Consider the following 17,713-nt stretch of genomic DNA (forward strand, 5'->3'; position numbering starts at 1 on the left):
TCCCGGAGCGGTACCGGCTATAGCCGGAAGATATCCTAAAATACGCGGAAGAAATTAGACTAAACGCCTAGCTACTACCTATAACGCTTAACTCTGCTAAGCACCTAGACTATATAGCTATAGCGATTACCTGTCTCCTCTACGGCTCTCTTAGAACTATAGGATACCGCTATTGCCTAATAGCTAAAGCGGTAGCCTAGTAGAACGACGACTATAACCAGGCCCGTAGGGTATACTATAGGGCCCGCCGCGTCGATACCCACTCCGATAATACTAAGAAGATATAGACCTACCTAAGAAAAACCGTATAAAGAGCTAAAGCTAGCTATTAGTAATAGTAAATCGAAGGGATTAAATAGGATAAGGACCTATATAGAATTATAGGATAATACACTCCACGGTTATAACTATAGGCGTATCCTCTCTAGGATAGTAAAAGAGTGCTTACCGCGCTTAGTAAAAAGGCAGACTCCTTTAGAAGGAGACTACTCGAGAGGACGTTACTATCTAATAATATCTACCCGCTAACCCTAAGCTGCCCTTAAAGGGTTATCCCCTAGGATAACTCCCTATACTATAAGGAAGTGGAATAGGCAGTCCTCTTAGTTAGTAATACCACCCTAGAGTAGATAAGATTATAGTAACGATACTCCGCGTAGCCTGGCCCTCTATTAAAGAATAAGTTACTAGGCTATACGATAAATGTCTTACCCTAGGATACTACCCCCGACCCTTTTAGGAAGCCGAGGTAGTGATAATCCCTAAACTAAATAAAGACGCTAGCACCTATTAGGGCTAGAGACCTATCGCCCTCCTCTCCTGCCTCGGGAAGAGACTTAAACGCCTAATCGGCCGCCGCCTCGCCTAGGTAAGTACCTTAAATAAGGTGCTAAATAGCCGGCGCCCTCCTAAAACGACCTGCTACCGATATTATCGGGTCCTTAACGCATGATATTAAAGCCGCCTTTACTAGGAAATAAGTCGCTATACTTATTACCCCAGATATTAAAGGGGCCTTTAACGCTATACTCCGCCACCGGCTCTGCTATAGACTTAGGGAGCAGGGCTAGCCTTATAACCTAATTGCCTAGGTCTTAAGCTTTATAGAAGGCAGATAGGCCCGCGTATAATATAAGGGACACACTACTTAAATACCCCCCTTATCATACGGCCTCCTGTAAAGTTCCCCTACCTCTCTTATTCTTTTCCTCCTTTATACTAAGCCTATTTATCGAATAGGCACGACCTATACCCGGTTTAGCTACGCCGATAATTATAGGATCCTATATATCGGAAAGAGCCTAAAACAAATATCTATTATAGTATAGGCACTCCTCGACGATACTATTAAATAGGGCCGCTAGAACGTAGTTACCCTTGACCATAGTAGAACCGAGCTTATCTACTTTACCCGGAAATAAGAACCTAGCTTCCCCTTTATTACCTACGATAGTTACTAGATTACCCCGAGCTAGTCCCTACGCTGGCTTAGAGTCTAGCTAGATAAGACGCTCCTATTTAAATCTTATATCGAGACCAGAGCGGTAAAGGCCCGCTTTAGCGCCGGCTATATCCGGGGCCTTAACCGAGTCCTTAGCGAAGCACTGCCCGCTATAATACGTAAGGCTATCTATACTATCGTCCTCTCTAAGGCCCTTTACGCCTCTAAAGTTTAGTACTCCGGCTATAACCGCCCTAGTATAAAGCGTAGGAATAGGGGCTACCCTAAGCTAGGTATTAGACTTATAGATTAGATTAATAAACTCTAGATCGTAATTAACCTCGCCCTTTAGGGCTGCCTCCTGGTCTAGAAGACCACCCTAATCCCTGCTATACTTAGGGAAGCTAGTATACCCCCGGTTAGACTACTCCTTAATACCGCCTATACCCGCTATGCTATACGGTTATAAACCCTAGACGGCGCCTACCCCCTCCGTATAAGGATCGCTACCTATAGGACCCTTCGGAATAAAGGTAATAAACCCCGCCTAACTACCCTTACGGACACTCTATAAGCAGCGCCCGACTTCCCCGCCCCTATACTTACGCCGCCGGTATATAACGGAGTCCCTAAATCCCTATAGGCACTAAAGGATAAGGAAGCTGCTATATCGACTTTTAAGGCCTAAGGCGCCGCCCGCGTACTAACGGATATCACGGTATACACTAATAGGTCTTAAACCGACTCTGCTATTAGGGCAGGGATAGGATACGGATATATAGTATATAAGGGTACTAACCTTATATATATAAGCAAGCGCCCCCTTCCTAACACTAAAGTCTTTAATACCGAGATCGAGGGCGCTAGGGCCGGCCTAAGGGCTACCCTTCTTATTATAGATACACGGACTACCTTTATCACGGTATACGTTAATAATACCTTAGTTATCCAGGGTATCGATAGATAGCTTACCCCGGTCTTATTATAAGAAGCCTTTCTGGACTTCCGATAAAAGCTTATAACCCTATCGTCTTAGTACGATAATTACCCGGCTATATAGGGATCCCGGATAATAAACTTATAGACTGGCTTATAAAGGAAGGCACCTATATATACCCTTACTTTGAGCCTAAGCCCACGTATAGCCACGCTAAGCGATAAGTAAGGTTAGCCCGTAAAGAAGCCTTCCAGGCCTAGTAATACGAGAATAAGCCCTGGAGTTATCACGATCTGCCCCTAGACGCGTCTACTAAACCTGCCGGGGAGCTTCTAATCCTAGACCGTTAATAGCTCCACTAGCTACTAGCAGCCCGCTTAATATATAGGGACTTCGCCGTGTATTATACCCGCTTTAACTATAAGGATACCCTCCTATTATCCTCCTATAGAAAAGATAAGACCCCTGCCCACCCTCTCTTTTACCGTAAAGCTTAAGGCCGGGCCGCCTTATAGCTCGGACGCTACTAACATGTCTCCTACTAGCTAGGCCTAGAGTAGTCTAGCTTTATCTAATATCTAATCATAACGAACTTCTTCCTGAAAGTTTACCTCCATTTCGGCCCTATGGTATAATGTACCCACTTAAGCTATCGATAGGTTATAACGCCGCTAGGCGCTCGCCTTGATTAACTACCCGGGACGTCTCTAATCTTACCCACCTCCTATAAGGGATCGACGGCCACTTAAAACACGGGCCTAAACGACCGTTATATAGGCGGAAGACTCGTATAGTACCTCCTAAGATAGGCAGGGATACTATACGGCCTACTATAAAATTATAGCTAGTAGGCGTTGAACGCCCCGCGGCTCCGTAAACCATAAACCCACGAACCTCCTAAATATCCACTAACGCATATAGTTTATTCCGGTATTTATACTCTTTCTTTTATCTTATTATAGTATATACGTAGCACTATATAATCACTATATTTAAATTATATATAAAGGCGGACGCCCACTTTAGGCGTCCTTTGCTCTTCTTAGAGAGCCCCCAGATATTAAATACTAATATTATTATTATCATTATTAACTTAGTAAATCAGGTATAGGATCTAAATACAGAAGTCGGCTTACCGTGTAACCGATTTTATCAAACAGAAAGATTAGACAATACCTTTTCTATTATACCTATAGTCGTGATTATATAATAAAGCGATACAAGGAAGGTAATTATGAATCACGCTTAAAGACTAATCTTTTAGTAACTTAAAATAGGCTATTTATTCAACTATGCCTCCTTAAGTCACTAAAACTATAAATCGCTAGGCCACGTTACTTATCGTCGAGGGATATAAGGCGGAGGGCTGCCGGCTAGAGGCGTACTTTCGGGCTCTACGTCTTTATATTATTATACGATTCGATATCGTGTTTTCCTTAAGCTTCTTATTGTAAATAATAATAAGATTATCAATATATCTGCTAAAGCTCTAATCACGGGGCTTAATAACCTAAGCGCTTATAAGCGTAGGAAAGCCGTGGCTTATTAAGAGTTAGTTTATCCTATACTATACTTTTAGTCTAAGACACGACTTATTATAGGTACAGTTAATAAGTATAAGATCTTTACGACGGTCTAATATATAGTAGAGAGTTCTTTTTACGCTTTTACCTGTGTTACCCTGATTAGGGTAAGCTGATATTATAAATATAGGTAAACTCGTACTTTATTTAGTTCAAAGTGGCTAGTAAGGGTGGCGCCTTATAAGTCGAACTGGATTTCGTGGGTTAAGTTATCCAAGGTGACTCTAAGACTATTATTGTAGGTCGGGTCTACCAAATCTCGCTAATGGAGATATAGAATATGTTGATATTATACTTATAATAAGTCATAATTATGATAATAATAATAAGTATAATATCCAAGTTAAAATAAACAGTATATAGTTATAGCTATATTACTGGACGTCTACTTTCTAACCAGCGTAATCTATACTATAAGACTATACGTATTATACGTATATATATACTTAGCTTGTAATACATATTATATAAATATACTAGGTATCGTAAATACGATATCTTGGTTATTACTTAAGCTAATAACGTGGCGTGATAACCGTTGCGTAGGCTATTAACGTAATAGTCGCCACCCAATCTTTTAGAGTCCTTTCCTAGCCCCGGATCTAGGAAGAAATCCCAGAAGTCAGTCCTTTACACATAACTACGCGTTTGCGTAACAAGCAGTAATCCTACGGTTCTACGAATTCAACAGCTTTTGCTTAATTTTCCTCTCTTCCGCGCATACAGCCTACTACTCGTAGCCCAATTCATCAAAAGAATAGGCTTTATTTAAGAAGGTAAGGTCTAGTAATAGTTCGTCTTTTTTTTATCGGCGTGTATTTATGACTTAGGACCGTGTTAGTCCCTAGAGAGAGTATATTATAAAGACGGTGACCCGGGCTTATACGGTTAGAGCCCTGATTATCACAGGGTTCGGGGCTATTAAAAAGATACCGTGCTAGTGCTATAAGGAATAGTAGTCGGCTATAAGTAATCGGGTTAATAATAAGATCACTTATCCTTTCTTCGAGTATATGTCGCTTTAATATAATAATCGATTTCTAGACTACGCTATCTACTATTTTTACGTGATAGCTTACACGTATTATAATAATAAAGTTCGAAAGCAGTTCTATTAGTCTGATTAGGAGGTCTTATCGTTAAATAGTGACTATATAGGTATTAGTCACGCTAATCCGTGTACAAAAGACTTCTTATTACTACTATAATCCGTATACGATAATAAGATACGTCTATAGCTTTCGCCTCGGTACGGCGTGTTCGTGGTAAGCACCATTACTTTATACCGTGAAAGTGCTTAGTAGATACGCGACGTTTATAGAGGAAGGGGTCTCAAACCGTGGGACTATATAATCGTATAGGTCCCTATATTAGCGTATAAATATAACGATAACCTCGATAAGTTCTGTTATACTATTTAGAATAACCCGATATAAAGGGATCGAGAATAGATAGTGGAGTTATATCATATTTCCTTTATCTTTAGGGCTTAGGTTTAGCTATATAAATCTAAGGTATACGGCCCTAGTAATAGTGACTATAAGAGAAAGCCGGAGTAAGGTATAGATAGGTGATTCGGGTAGTGATTATTATGATTAAGGTAACCTTAGCGTGTTTAGGATATTTTATTTCGGTACGCGGCGTAAACGGGGTAAAGGAAAGGTAGATAAATAATTAATGTGTTTAGTGGATATATCTTTACGGTATCCTCTTAGTTAGTACGTGTAAATATAAAATAGTAATAGTAAAATATAAATAAAAGGAACTAATAAATAAAAATAATAGGTAGAAGGGCGTGGAATAAGGTAATTCGGGTAATAAAGGGTAAATAGGAAAGAAATAGCAAAAAGGGCGAGTTAAGGAGTCCTAAAAGTGGTATTCTTATTTAGGGAGGTAGTGGTTAGTTTTTAAAAATAAGTAGATAGCGGTGCCTTATATATCCTTAGCCTAATACTATATATAAGACTCCTATTAAGTATAGTATTACTATAATTAGGTTAACTAGGTAGAAAGTAATAGTAGGGTATAAACTATAAGGTCCTGGTATAGTCCTTATACCTACTTAGGTTAAAGTTAGGATCTTTAGGAATATAGACTTTAACTCTTCCTGACTATATCGCTTCTCGGAGCTCTGTTTATAACCTATTATAATACTCGCCTAGTATATCCCGAAGTCTCGCTAACCGTCGTAGGAGTGCGTTAATAGTCTAATTAGGGGAACCTGCGTTATCTTAACGTTTATTATCCTTAGCCCTAGTATCTTTATTACTAGATTTACCTAGGAGGGGGGGTGCTTAAACTAGCTCTTTATTAGTAGGGACGCCGCGGGCAGGGTACACGATTATTAGTTCTTTAGTATAGTCCATTTCTAGTATCGTCTAGTCCTCCGGCTCCTAGTATCCGTCTTTATCTAAGATAGATTTCTTAAGGCGGTTAGCGGTAAAAGTAACGCCCTAGAGCTCTTACCCTAATAAAGTCGATGGCCTAGAGGTCTTATTATCCTGATTAGACGATATAATACGAAATAGGCTATTCTAGCGGTAGTCTAGCTTCTTAACGCGGCTTATATCGATAATTAGCTTAGTATCGTGTATAAGAATAAGGTCTCCTACTCGGAGTCTTTATTTACGTAGGGTCCTAACTCTTAAACGGTTAATAGAGTCCGTCTTCTATTATAGTTACTTATTAACTATATCGGCGGTAATCCTCCGGTTAGCTTTTAACTAGGCGAAAGCCCCTAGGCGTAGCGATATCTCTTCCTTAGGGGTCTTAACGCGGCCCTAGTTAAGCACTCTCTAAGTAAGGCAGGTCGTCTTGATAGGCGTAATAGCTTTATAGCTATAAAGAAGGTAAAAGAAGGTCTTTCCGGTAGATACTCGGATAGTTATACGGTTTATAAAAAGGACTATAGGCAGGATCTTATATAATATATCGCGGTAAATCCTTTACTAGATAGTAAGCGTATAGGCGATAGGCTTATATCCCACCTTATTTATACTATTAGCGCGGGGCTAGTAGGTAAAGATAACCTTTGGCTTTATTAGGTATACCCGATTTAGCTTAATTACGCTGCCCTTATTCTTAGGACCTCCGTCTATAATAATATACTAGTATAACCTATACCGGCTAACAATATCTTCCTATAAGAATATCGCGACGGCTTATAATAGGGTTTTCCGTAATAGACAGCCTTTAACCTATTATATAAATATATATTAAGCTTCTACTAAGTAATACCTATTAAGATACTAAATATTAAGATTTACCTATATAAAGGGGAGGGCTTATTAAGGTAGTCAAGTGGCGATTAGGGGATCCTCGCGTACTTTACCTTAGCGGCTTTAGTACTTAGCGTATACTTCGATAACCTTATTAGTCTACTTATAGATTCCGTCTTAGGTATATAGTAGGGTAAGCTTCTAGTATATCCGGTCTCGTACACAATAGCCTAACTTATCGTGGGCTTTCCTAATTAGGGTAACCTAAGTCTTTCTATCGTTAATCTACCTCTTTAAAATTAAATCTTTCTTAGCAACTCTTATTTATATTAGACTATCGTTTATAAAAACACGGGTTAATAGATCTCTAATATAGCGGGCGTTATAAGTATCCATTCTATAGGGTATCCATAGGCTCGTTAAGTATAAGGCCATATATTAAGAGAACTAGCTCTAGGTAACGTCCGGGTCTAAAACGTCTTTAGCTAGAATAGGGTTATTAAACCTCGTATCCGTATCTATAAGGAAGATTCGGCTATTAATAAAGTTATTAATATCTCCCTTTATAGCGTTATTAGCCTGATTAAACGGAGTAGCAGGTATCCCTAAAAGTCCGTTAGCCGTAATATTCTTAGTCCCCTTAATATACTTAACCTCGAAGTTAAAGAGTCGGATCCAGGTAATCCACCGAGTAATAAGTACGCCGGGCAGGTCCGTGGTAGAACCACTAAGCTAGGACACTAAGGCTTAAGTATCTATTTCTAAGATAAAGCGGACTTTATAAAAATAGTTATAGAGTTAGTAAAGTACCTTTAATACTCCCCTTAGCTCTAGCTTCCTAGTATTATAGACCTTCTTTACCGGGTTTTATTTACCGCTTTCGTACCAGGTAATAAGTCTCTTCCCGTTAATATACTAGCCTAAGATCCCGCCCTAGCCCTTAATATATATATAGACGATTATATAGATAATACCAGCCCCTTTACTATACTCGATAATAATCAGGACTAGTATAAAGGTTAGGGTAACCTTAAGAGTATTTATAGCGTATTACTAAGGCTCGCTCTATAAAAAGGTAGAACTCTTCTTTAGTAGATCTATTAACGGCCCCGTGATAATAGCGAAACGGTAGATCTAGATATAGTAAAAGGTGGCGAGACTAAGAAAAGAACGGACTTCGGAAATAGTCTAGTACTTCTACTACTTAGTTAACTTAGCCACCTTAGCCTGCTTAGGGGAAAGGGGAATAACTATCGGTTCCGTATATATAGCCTATAATAGTGGCTGCTTTTTAATACTACCAGCTTTTAGCGCTAGCTATAAAGCCTCTAATAAGCTCTATATTAAAAAGGACTCTATCGATATTTCTAATATACTCGGCTATATAACGGCGAATTCTAGGTCTAATCAGGGTATCGTCGTGGATAATAGTCGGCTCTAAAACCGCGATATCGTTAATAAAGGGTCGATAGTATTAAGAAATAAGGTTATAGAGGATATAGGCTATAGTATATATAAATTAGGCTATTAAGTTAGTCGCCCTTTATAGAAGAGTATAGATCCTAAAAAGTCCTAAAACTATAGCGAAGGTCGTTAAGTCCCTTAATTCCTTATTAACAGTAACCTAGTTATAGCCTAAGAAGAAATCCAGAAAGGAAACTATCTTATATATACTAAAATCCTTAAAAAAGTCGTTGGCCCTAGGCGGGATAAAGATATCGTGTAGGGTAATAGTATTAGTCTTGGTAGTGGAGTTAATAAGGTGTATATTACCGTCTTTTATCTTTATAAGGAACTCGGGGTTTTAGTATGCCGTATAGCTTTCCTTAATTACCTCCTTATCTTTCCTATCCTTAATTATCTTACTAATAATAGATTCTAGGGCTTTAGGGATAGGGATCCCTTTCGCCTACTATACCTTATACGGAACTACCTTAATCTTTTATAGCGGGGCGACTCTAGGGTTAGGCTTCTTATATTCTTACTAATCCTTTATAAGGGTAGCTTCGCGGCTTAGAAGGGCCTTTATTAAGAGCTCCTTTTCCTTAAGGAGTAGATAGTCGGTAAAGTCTAAGATATCTTTAAGTCGCTTTTCCGTGAGTCTCGCGTAAGGGGTAATCTTAGAGAATTTTAGGGTGATTAGGCTAATAAAACGGTCGTCTTCCTACTCCTATATATCCTCGCGGATTTCCGCTAAGATCTTCTGCTTTTAGAGGGGGTCGTCTTCGGGGACGGAATTATCAGATAGCGCGTTATTTATAAGGTGAATCTTAAGGGCTTTCGGCTTATATATAGTATAGATAGCCTAACTAGGCTTATAGTATACTTCCTTAATTAGGTCTTAGTGCTTTCTCCTTTTTAGGGTTGATAGCTTCTTTATAACTATTATAGCGGTGTTAGTGATACGCGTATCTTTAGTCCTTAGAGTAAATAACTCTAACGACTAGTAAGACTTCTATGCTTCCGACTTAAAATTAGCGTAAGTAATTTAATATTTGTTTATTTATTTATTATCTCTTACTCCGCTATCCTTATCCTACCTTAAGTAGCTAGAAGTTAGAATTCTAACTATACGGTCCTTCTCTAAGGCCTATAGGGGGGAAGACCGTAGTATAAGACTTAGGAAACTAGTATATAACTTAGATAAAAACCTCTATACTCTCCTCCTTTAGAATTACTGCCTTTTATAGGTACCGCGGCGGCCCCGTTACTAACTTAATATATATTCGAAACTCGTGGCTTTTATTCTAGGAAGCCTATAATGTTTTTACCCGTAGCGGCTTTAAAGCCGACTATATACTTAATTAACGGCGCGCGTATAGTTATCTTTATTTGTTTTTATATGCCTTCTTATAAGCCCTAGGGCTCACCCCTACGGGCCTACTATAGGCGACTTATATATACGCTTCCTAGAGTTTAAAGCTCCTAAGCTTCCTTATTCTATAGCTATAGGTGGAGCTAATACGGGCTACGTGCCTATGCAGAACGCTTACGTAATAGTATAAGAGGCTGCCTCCGTATCGTGGAAGAGACGCCGCGTATTTTACTTACGCGCTCAGGGATAGCGCGATACCGTCTTCTTATTTTCCACGGTAGGGCGACTAACTCCCCCGCGGCACGTGTTAACGACTAGCGAAGCCGGGCGGAAGGTGGGTCTAACGGGCCCCCTATTTAAGCCTTATTATACGTGCTAAGGTAGATAAGGACCCCTTAGAACAGGATCCGAGTAGCGTAAAACAGGAAAAGGGGTTCCTCTTTTACGTGCGCCTCTAACCGGATTCGAACTAACCCGGTTACCTTAACCGTGTCCTAGGTATACTACCACTATACTATAGAGGCAATTTAAGATAAATTAAGCTAATTAGGGTAACTATAATAAGGATTTATAGAAAAATATAATGGTAGTAGAAGAAAACGGTGTTTATAGTATTATCGGGCTTTTATATCGTATATCCTATACCCTTAGCCCTAATTCCGTGGTATTACCCTTAAGGCTATATATACCCTTAGTAAAAGTGGGTTAATCTCCTTAGAGAATATAAAGGCTATTAAAGACGCTATATCGGCGTCTTTGATTATATATTAAATCTTATTACCCTCCTTTAGAATGTCCGAAGGGTAATAGTTAGCCTTTTCCTTAACGGATAGTAAGGTAGCGGCCCTAGGCTAATAGGTAGGGTCGCTATCCTAGACCTAGTGTTAATGAGCCTAATTAGACCGATCTTTATCGATCCGACGCCTTTTACTAGCCTTATAGTTTGGCTAGCTTTAGTTCCTTAGTATCTTTTTAATTTATTGATAATAGGCGATAGGTATAAGAATACGGGTATTACCGAGTATAAAGTCGGTATCAATCTAACTATCTTAGAAAAAAAAGGACGCTCTAGTCTCCTAGATCCACGGTATACTAAGTAGTATATTAGGCCCTAGACCGGGGAGGACTTAGAAGTTAAAAACGCTACGCTACTCGCCGACCTATAAACGCTCCTTAAGGTACCCTGTATACGACCATCCCTCTTAGCTATTAACACCCTTGGTCTGGATTTCAGTTTAGCTAATACGATATTCTAAACCGAAGCGTTTTATAGTGTTTATAAAGATAGTATTAAAGGTAGCCCCTATGTCGATAATAGCCTAAATAAAAATGTTAGGGTTATATATTAGGGCACGCTTTTAAGTAAGCCTACACTTTCAGACTATATACCGGGTAATAACTAAAGGGTTATCGGTTTTAGGGACTACCTCCCATTTAATAATAGTAAGGGTATTCGCGTTAGCGTTATTAGGTCGGGTAAATAAAACGGTACACCCCTTTAACGATAACGGGGGAGGAGGTATAGTAAGGGGACCGTATCTATTAAGGAAAAAGACTTTATTAGCGGTTAGACGAATAATCTCGCGCTACGGTTAACTAGTCTTAGCGGCGCGTATCCTTTTATTTTTTCTTAGTCTTATATCCGGGTTATTAATAAAGTGGTACTAGACAGGAACCTTAATACAGAGGTCCCTGATTTGCCTATCTAGGTCTATTCGAGCTTATTCTAGGTTATAAGGATAATCTACGGAGTGACTCGACTTACGTGCACTAGCGGTCCCAGGTTACTATTAGTCGGGCTATATCAGCGCTTCGTTTATCTCCACTTCTTACTAACGACCTTAGTTATAATCAGGGTTAGGACCCGGTAGCTAGGACCAGGATTTAACTTTTATAGGCGCGAACCTAATACGTCTTTACCTCTTTATATAACTTACGGAAGTCGTTAAGCTAGCGTTAGTAAGGCATCTTCCTAGTAGATTATATATAATTATCCTAACAGCGCTTAATAAGTGACCTCTAGGCGGCGTTAGTAGGCTTAAGGCGTGCCTTCAGGATTCGCAGGATTTCTTTTAGATCGTCTTTACTGGCGAAGGACTCCGCGGGGCTCCGGTTTATAGTGGTGGTGATATAATCTAGTACCGCCTTTATCGCGGCTTTTTCGTAACCTTATTAGAGAGGGCGACTTCTATTACACGCAGATACCACTAGTGCTATTCGTTAGAGGAGGTTAGTATAACCGAAGTTATCGTGATAGCGTGAAAGGGTAGTTAATTGGATGGAGTAGAAGGAAAAGGAGAAGGAGGAGGAGGAATAGATAGAGGCGGTTAAAGGGTTGGTGATAATGGGCAGGCGGATGGGCTGGTGGACGACACTATCCGTAACAGAGCAGGGACTTAAAAAGAGAGGCTCTAGTTAATTAAGAGCTTTAAAATAGGGGCTTTAAAAGAAAGAGGCATAGAGCCTAGAACTGTTGGATCGACCGGAATAGAGGCGTTTCACCAGAGCGCCGGGCTTATAACTGTCAGGACACTAATATCGTACGAAGTGTGACTTATGTTTATTATAGACTATGAGAGAGTACCAGTCTACGATGTTAAATATACACCTAAAAGAGGGGGAAAAGCACCATGATATATCTAATAGAAGTACCGCCGTATTCGGAGCAGTGTGTGACGTGGCTCTGTGAATATACCTAATAGGCTATCGGGGTATTTGGGTATAAATGCCTGATAGTATCCGCTAAATAACGGGTAAAGCACCTAATCGCGAATCGTTAAATAATAAAAACTTTTATTTCGACGGCTTAAGAGTCTTATAAGAGGTGCTATGATACCGGGCGGATATAATAGCGGTTTAAGGTAGGGGACTATATCTTAGTCTCCTTAAAAAACATTAAATAAAAGCGGCTTAGTAAGGAGCTCTTAGATACGTACCTTAGGCTATACCGTATCACCTTTGTTATTAGTTATTATAGTCTCCCTTATAAGCTAGACCTCCCGTAATCGATAAAGATTTATAATATTTTCCCGATGTCTTTATTAGAGCCCTAGCGGTCTCACGATAATTAGGCTCCCGAGATTATAGAGGTAGATATAGAGCTATAGGAGTCGGGGAGTATAAGGTAAAGGAGATTTTGGCTTATCGGTTTAATAGAAAAAGGAGGCAGTATTTAGTTAAGTGGGCGGATTATACGTATAAGGATAAAACGTAGGAACCGAGGCGTTATATCCCGGAGGAACTTCTTTAGGACTATTATAATCCGTAAGAGGAGAGGGCTCGAAAAGTGTAGAGACTATTATAACCCTATAGGGTCCTTTGTCGTTGTTATTACTTTATTATATTATAACCCCAGAGGGTCTTATTGTTATTAAAATTCCTTATATATTCTAAACACTCAAAATAAATATTATCATTATAGATTAGATAGCGTATCGGTAGCGCCCCCCGCCTAAACTCTTATTATACCTTACTTATCCTACTAGCCGTTAGCGGCCCGAGCTCCTTAGCGGCGATAAAGTCTATTATCGTTAATATCCCTAGTCTTAAGGAAGTTATAGAAGCCCTCTAGGAACTTATTAGCCTTCCTTATCTTATCCACTATAAACTACTCGTACCATATCCGATAGTCGGCTAGTTTAGTATAGAGGCGGCGGTTATATTCCTCTTTATTAAAGCTATTAGCGTTATATCATTAGTTACCGGCTAGAGCCCGGCGTAGGCAACTCCGTAGGTACCTCGTATACTACAGCTTATTATCCCTTAGGCCACCGAGATTAACAGTATTAAATAAAAGCTTAAAAGGTACGGGCGGCGTTGGTGGCAGTCTAGTTTAACTGTAATTCTATCAGTGATCCGGTGCGGTTTATAGTAAGGAGGGGGTATAACTTATAGTCTCGTAATTAGTATTATTACGAATAGTCTAATAGTAGAAGCATTCAGTAGACGCTATAGACTCGCTTAAGTCCCGGCACGAATAAAAGATAATAGGGCCCTCGCTATCTAAGATAATATTAAGGAACCTATAATAGCACCCTTAATAGGGATTATCGCAGAGGTCGCCCCCCTAAAAACCTTTATTACCAGGTATAACTTAGCGAGATCGTTACTATTAGGAGGTATAGTATCGCCGTTACCTCTATTAGCCCCTAGACCGATATCGGTAACGTTTTTATTACCGAAGATATTATTACCCTAGGAGCTTTTACCTTTACTAGGGATAAAGTTATTATTATTGTCTTCGTCGCTATTAATATAGATAACACCGCCGGCGCTACCCGATATAGTTATATCCCTATTGTAGTTAATAACACCACCCTGGTCCTCGGCACTATTATTACTATTATAGTTAACTAGACGTCCGACTAGAGTCTTTTAGTTAGCAGTAGATAGGCCACTAGCCGAACTATCGCCCGAGTCGAATGCTAGGAATAGCTTCTTTAGCACTTCTTTAGCCCTATAGCCGACCCTATTAAGGGTAACTTAGTTAGGGAGGGCGGAGCCCCTTACTTTAGTAGGAGTCGTAGGCGACTCCGTATAAGGTATAGCTAACCTATTATGATTATTACCACCTTTATTAGTGGTCTTCTTAATAATACTATCTTAGATAATAACGGACTTCTTCTTGGTAGTATTAAGGCCATTACCGGCCTTTTAGGGACTCTTCTAAGCCGTAGCAGCTTTTTTCTTATAGGGTCCTATTAAGAGAGGCATTAATAACGCTAACTAAGTTAACTCGCTTAGCGACCTTTTTAGCCGTATATAACTATTTCATCTAGGAGACTATAACGCTAAGGGACACGGAGATTAGTGTAGCTTCTAGAATAGATATATAATCACTTATATTATTATTCTATAGGGAGACAATAATATAAACTAACTATATATATCTCTGGCTAGCCAGCACTATAGGACCTATAAGAGGATTTAAGTTAGGTAATCTTAGGGTACAGTAAATGATATATAAATAGGATGGATTCTCTAAGGGGGAGGGCGAGGTTCCTGCTTTATATATTTATAAGGGAACCTCGGGCTATCTAAGGCTAGGCGCTATACTGGGTATAGTGCTAGGACGGTGCTGGCACCGGTCTAGCGCTATACTGGTTTAGTACTAGTATAGGACTAGCACTAATCTCCCGCTATACGAGTTTAGTGCCTACATAGTGCTAGCACTGATCTAGAGCTATATAATTTTAGGTCCTGGTATAGTACCGGATAGTGGTGCGTAGTATATACCCCGGGAGAGATAAAGCCCTGCGTCCCGCGGGCTTCCCCGTCTCTTAAGGTCCACGACGTCTAACTTAGACTTGGCATAGCCGATTATTATACTACTGCTAAGTGGTAGACGTGGTTATAATTCTTTATTTTTAGCCGAGGCTAAATAGATAAACAAGACTATAGTATGGAATAGCGCTCTATAGCGTATATTCCTAACTCTATTAGGCTCTGTCTATAATGCTAGTAATTACGTCCGGCCGCCCGTCCCTCTGTTATATACCTACTAGCCTAGGACCTAAGGAAAATAAAACGAAACACCTAAACGAAGATATATAGAACCCTTCTATTATCGGCCTATTATAGGAACTTAACCTCCGGCGTATTAGGTTCCGCGTCGGGTAGGCCCTATTCGTATAAGGGTAGCGCTAGTATATCTACTGCTTCCTTTAGTTAGAGCTCCTCGCGGCGCTTCTTAACGTCTACGCTGACTAGATTATATAAGGAAAGCAGGCCTTTACGACTATTAGCTTTATAATAGTCGCTAATAGCTGCTGTGTGGAGGATAGTGTCTATTATAAGCTAGGCGCTATTAGTTAATCTTACTGCTATTATGCTACGCTTTGTTTCGTCTACGCTATTATCGCCCTCGAGCCTAGCGACCTGGATATAGCTTTCTAATCGCTATATAGCGATAACGAAGGGTAAGTCGGCTATATATTATTACTTATAACGTGGGCGTTAATAAAGTCGATAGTAAATTTCGTAAATAGGATAGGTACTATAACACTATGCTAACTCTAAGTTATAATAGCTAGTATCCACCTATTCTCGGCGAACGTTATACGGGCTAGTGTTAGGCTAGTATCTTTACGGCAGTTCGCGAGGCTTTTAGCGGCTTATACCTATATCTTATCCTCGTTATATATAGTAAAGAGTAGCTATTTAGCGACCCATCCGGATCCCATACCATCGTGGGCCTGCTTTCCGAGTATATTAGTGCTAGGTATAGCGGTCTGCGTGCCCGATAGAGATGGCTCGAGGCTAGCTTAGGAAAGTATTTCTATTACTAAGCGAATTACCAGTATGAGACTCTCTCTTAGGTCTTATAGTTAAGCTTTAATAGCAGTTATATGCTATTTAGTATAATCACGGTGCTTTTCAGTGGCTATAATAAAGTCGGTAAGCTTAACCTCTTTATTACGGAGCTTATCCGCTATATCGTCGAGGGCCAGGCTAACGCTAATAGCCTTATTTACTTATACGAGTGTATCCGCTATAATATTAGCGTTATAGAAGGCGGGGCTCTATTAATTATTAGGCGTGTTAGCTACGCGTATTAGTGAACCTGTCTTAGTTACTATGATTCTGCTAGCTTTGTGTGCTAAGCCGTGTAAGGATTAACTATTAGGGCCGCGTAGGGCGTTATATGGGGCTATAGCGAGGTACTGTTTAAAGGTCTGCTCGGTTTAGGGTCACTAGGTAATAGTGGTATTATTATCTAGTAAGAATTAAGACTAAGGGTACTCTAATATAATTTCTTTAGCTCTTATAGTAGTGATATACTTATTAGTAATAACTTCTAGAGCGAAGATAGTACGGTCTAGCCGTTTATTGTAAGGATCGTTATATCCCCTTTCGGTTACTTAACGATAATAACGCTTTACTATGGTTTTATGGTACGTAAGCCACTACTTAAAGGCTGGCCTGGCCGTTATAAGATAGTATACGACTCCGTTCTTATTACCGAATAAACGAATAGCTTTAAAGTATCCGTCGAATATTAGCCCGGACCCGTTCTATCCGTTCTTAAACTAACGAGTATACTCCTCTTGAAGTTCCTAGTCTTTGGAGCGGTGGATGCCCGTGGGGTAGGTAACTATATTAAAGGTTGCTTTTAGGGGTATAGGGATATACTAAGATTATAAAGGGAATTAACTAGGGCGATAGTAAACTTATAATAGGGAATAGCTTTTTATAGTAGCGAAATATAATAGGAGATAGTACTTAATAGTTATATAGCGGGGTAATTAGCTGATTATAAAGGATTATAATAGGAGGGGATTGGGTTAGGCCCTAATACCCTATAGGAAGATTGTATAAACGGCAGCGTGGATACAAATATAGTCAGGATCGTTATTATAATCGTCTAACTATAAGTAAAGACGAAAGGGAAATAGTAAAGCTATAGGCGGCGGAGAGAAATCTTTTATTTTTAAACTAGCTATACTAATTTACGTATACGTTAGGGCTATATAGCCGGTAGGGCTTTTATTCTTATTAGTTTAAGGTTAGATAGTGTTGATATTATACTCATAATAAGTAATAATCATAATAATCATAAGTATAATATCTAAGTCAAAATAAACAGTATATAGTTATAGCTATATAACTAGACGTCTACTTTATAACCAGCTTAACCTATACTATAATACTATACGTATTATACGTGTATATATACTTGGTTTATGATATACATTATATATATACACTAGGTATCGTAAA

At 39.5% G+C, this 17,713-nt stretch overlaps 1 non-coding gene across 1 annotated transcript; it reads right to left on the reverse strand.

Annotated features, from left to right (window-relative positions):
- Positions 1-10,443: 10,443 nt before the first annotated feature.
- Positions 10,444-10,518, reverse strand: ACRALDRAFT_t282. The gene has a single exon. It is a non-coding gene; the product is annotated as a tRNA-OTHER (tRNA).
- Positions 10,519-17,713: the final 7,195 nt, after the last annotated feature.

Source organism: Sodiomyces alcalophilus (genome assembly GCF_042370955.1).
Source record: "Sodiomyces alcalophilus JCM 7366 unplaced genomic scaffold ACRALscaffold_9, whole genome shotgun sequence".
In the NCBI taxonomy this organism is placed as follows: domain Eukaryota; kingdom Fungi; phylum Ascomycota; class Sordariomycetes; order Glomerellales; family Plectosphaerellaceae; genus Sodiomyces; species Sodiomyces alcalophilus.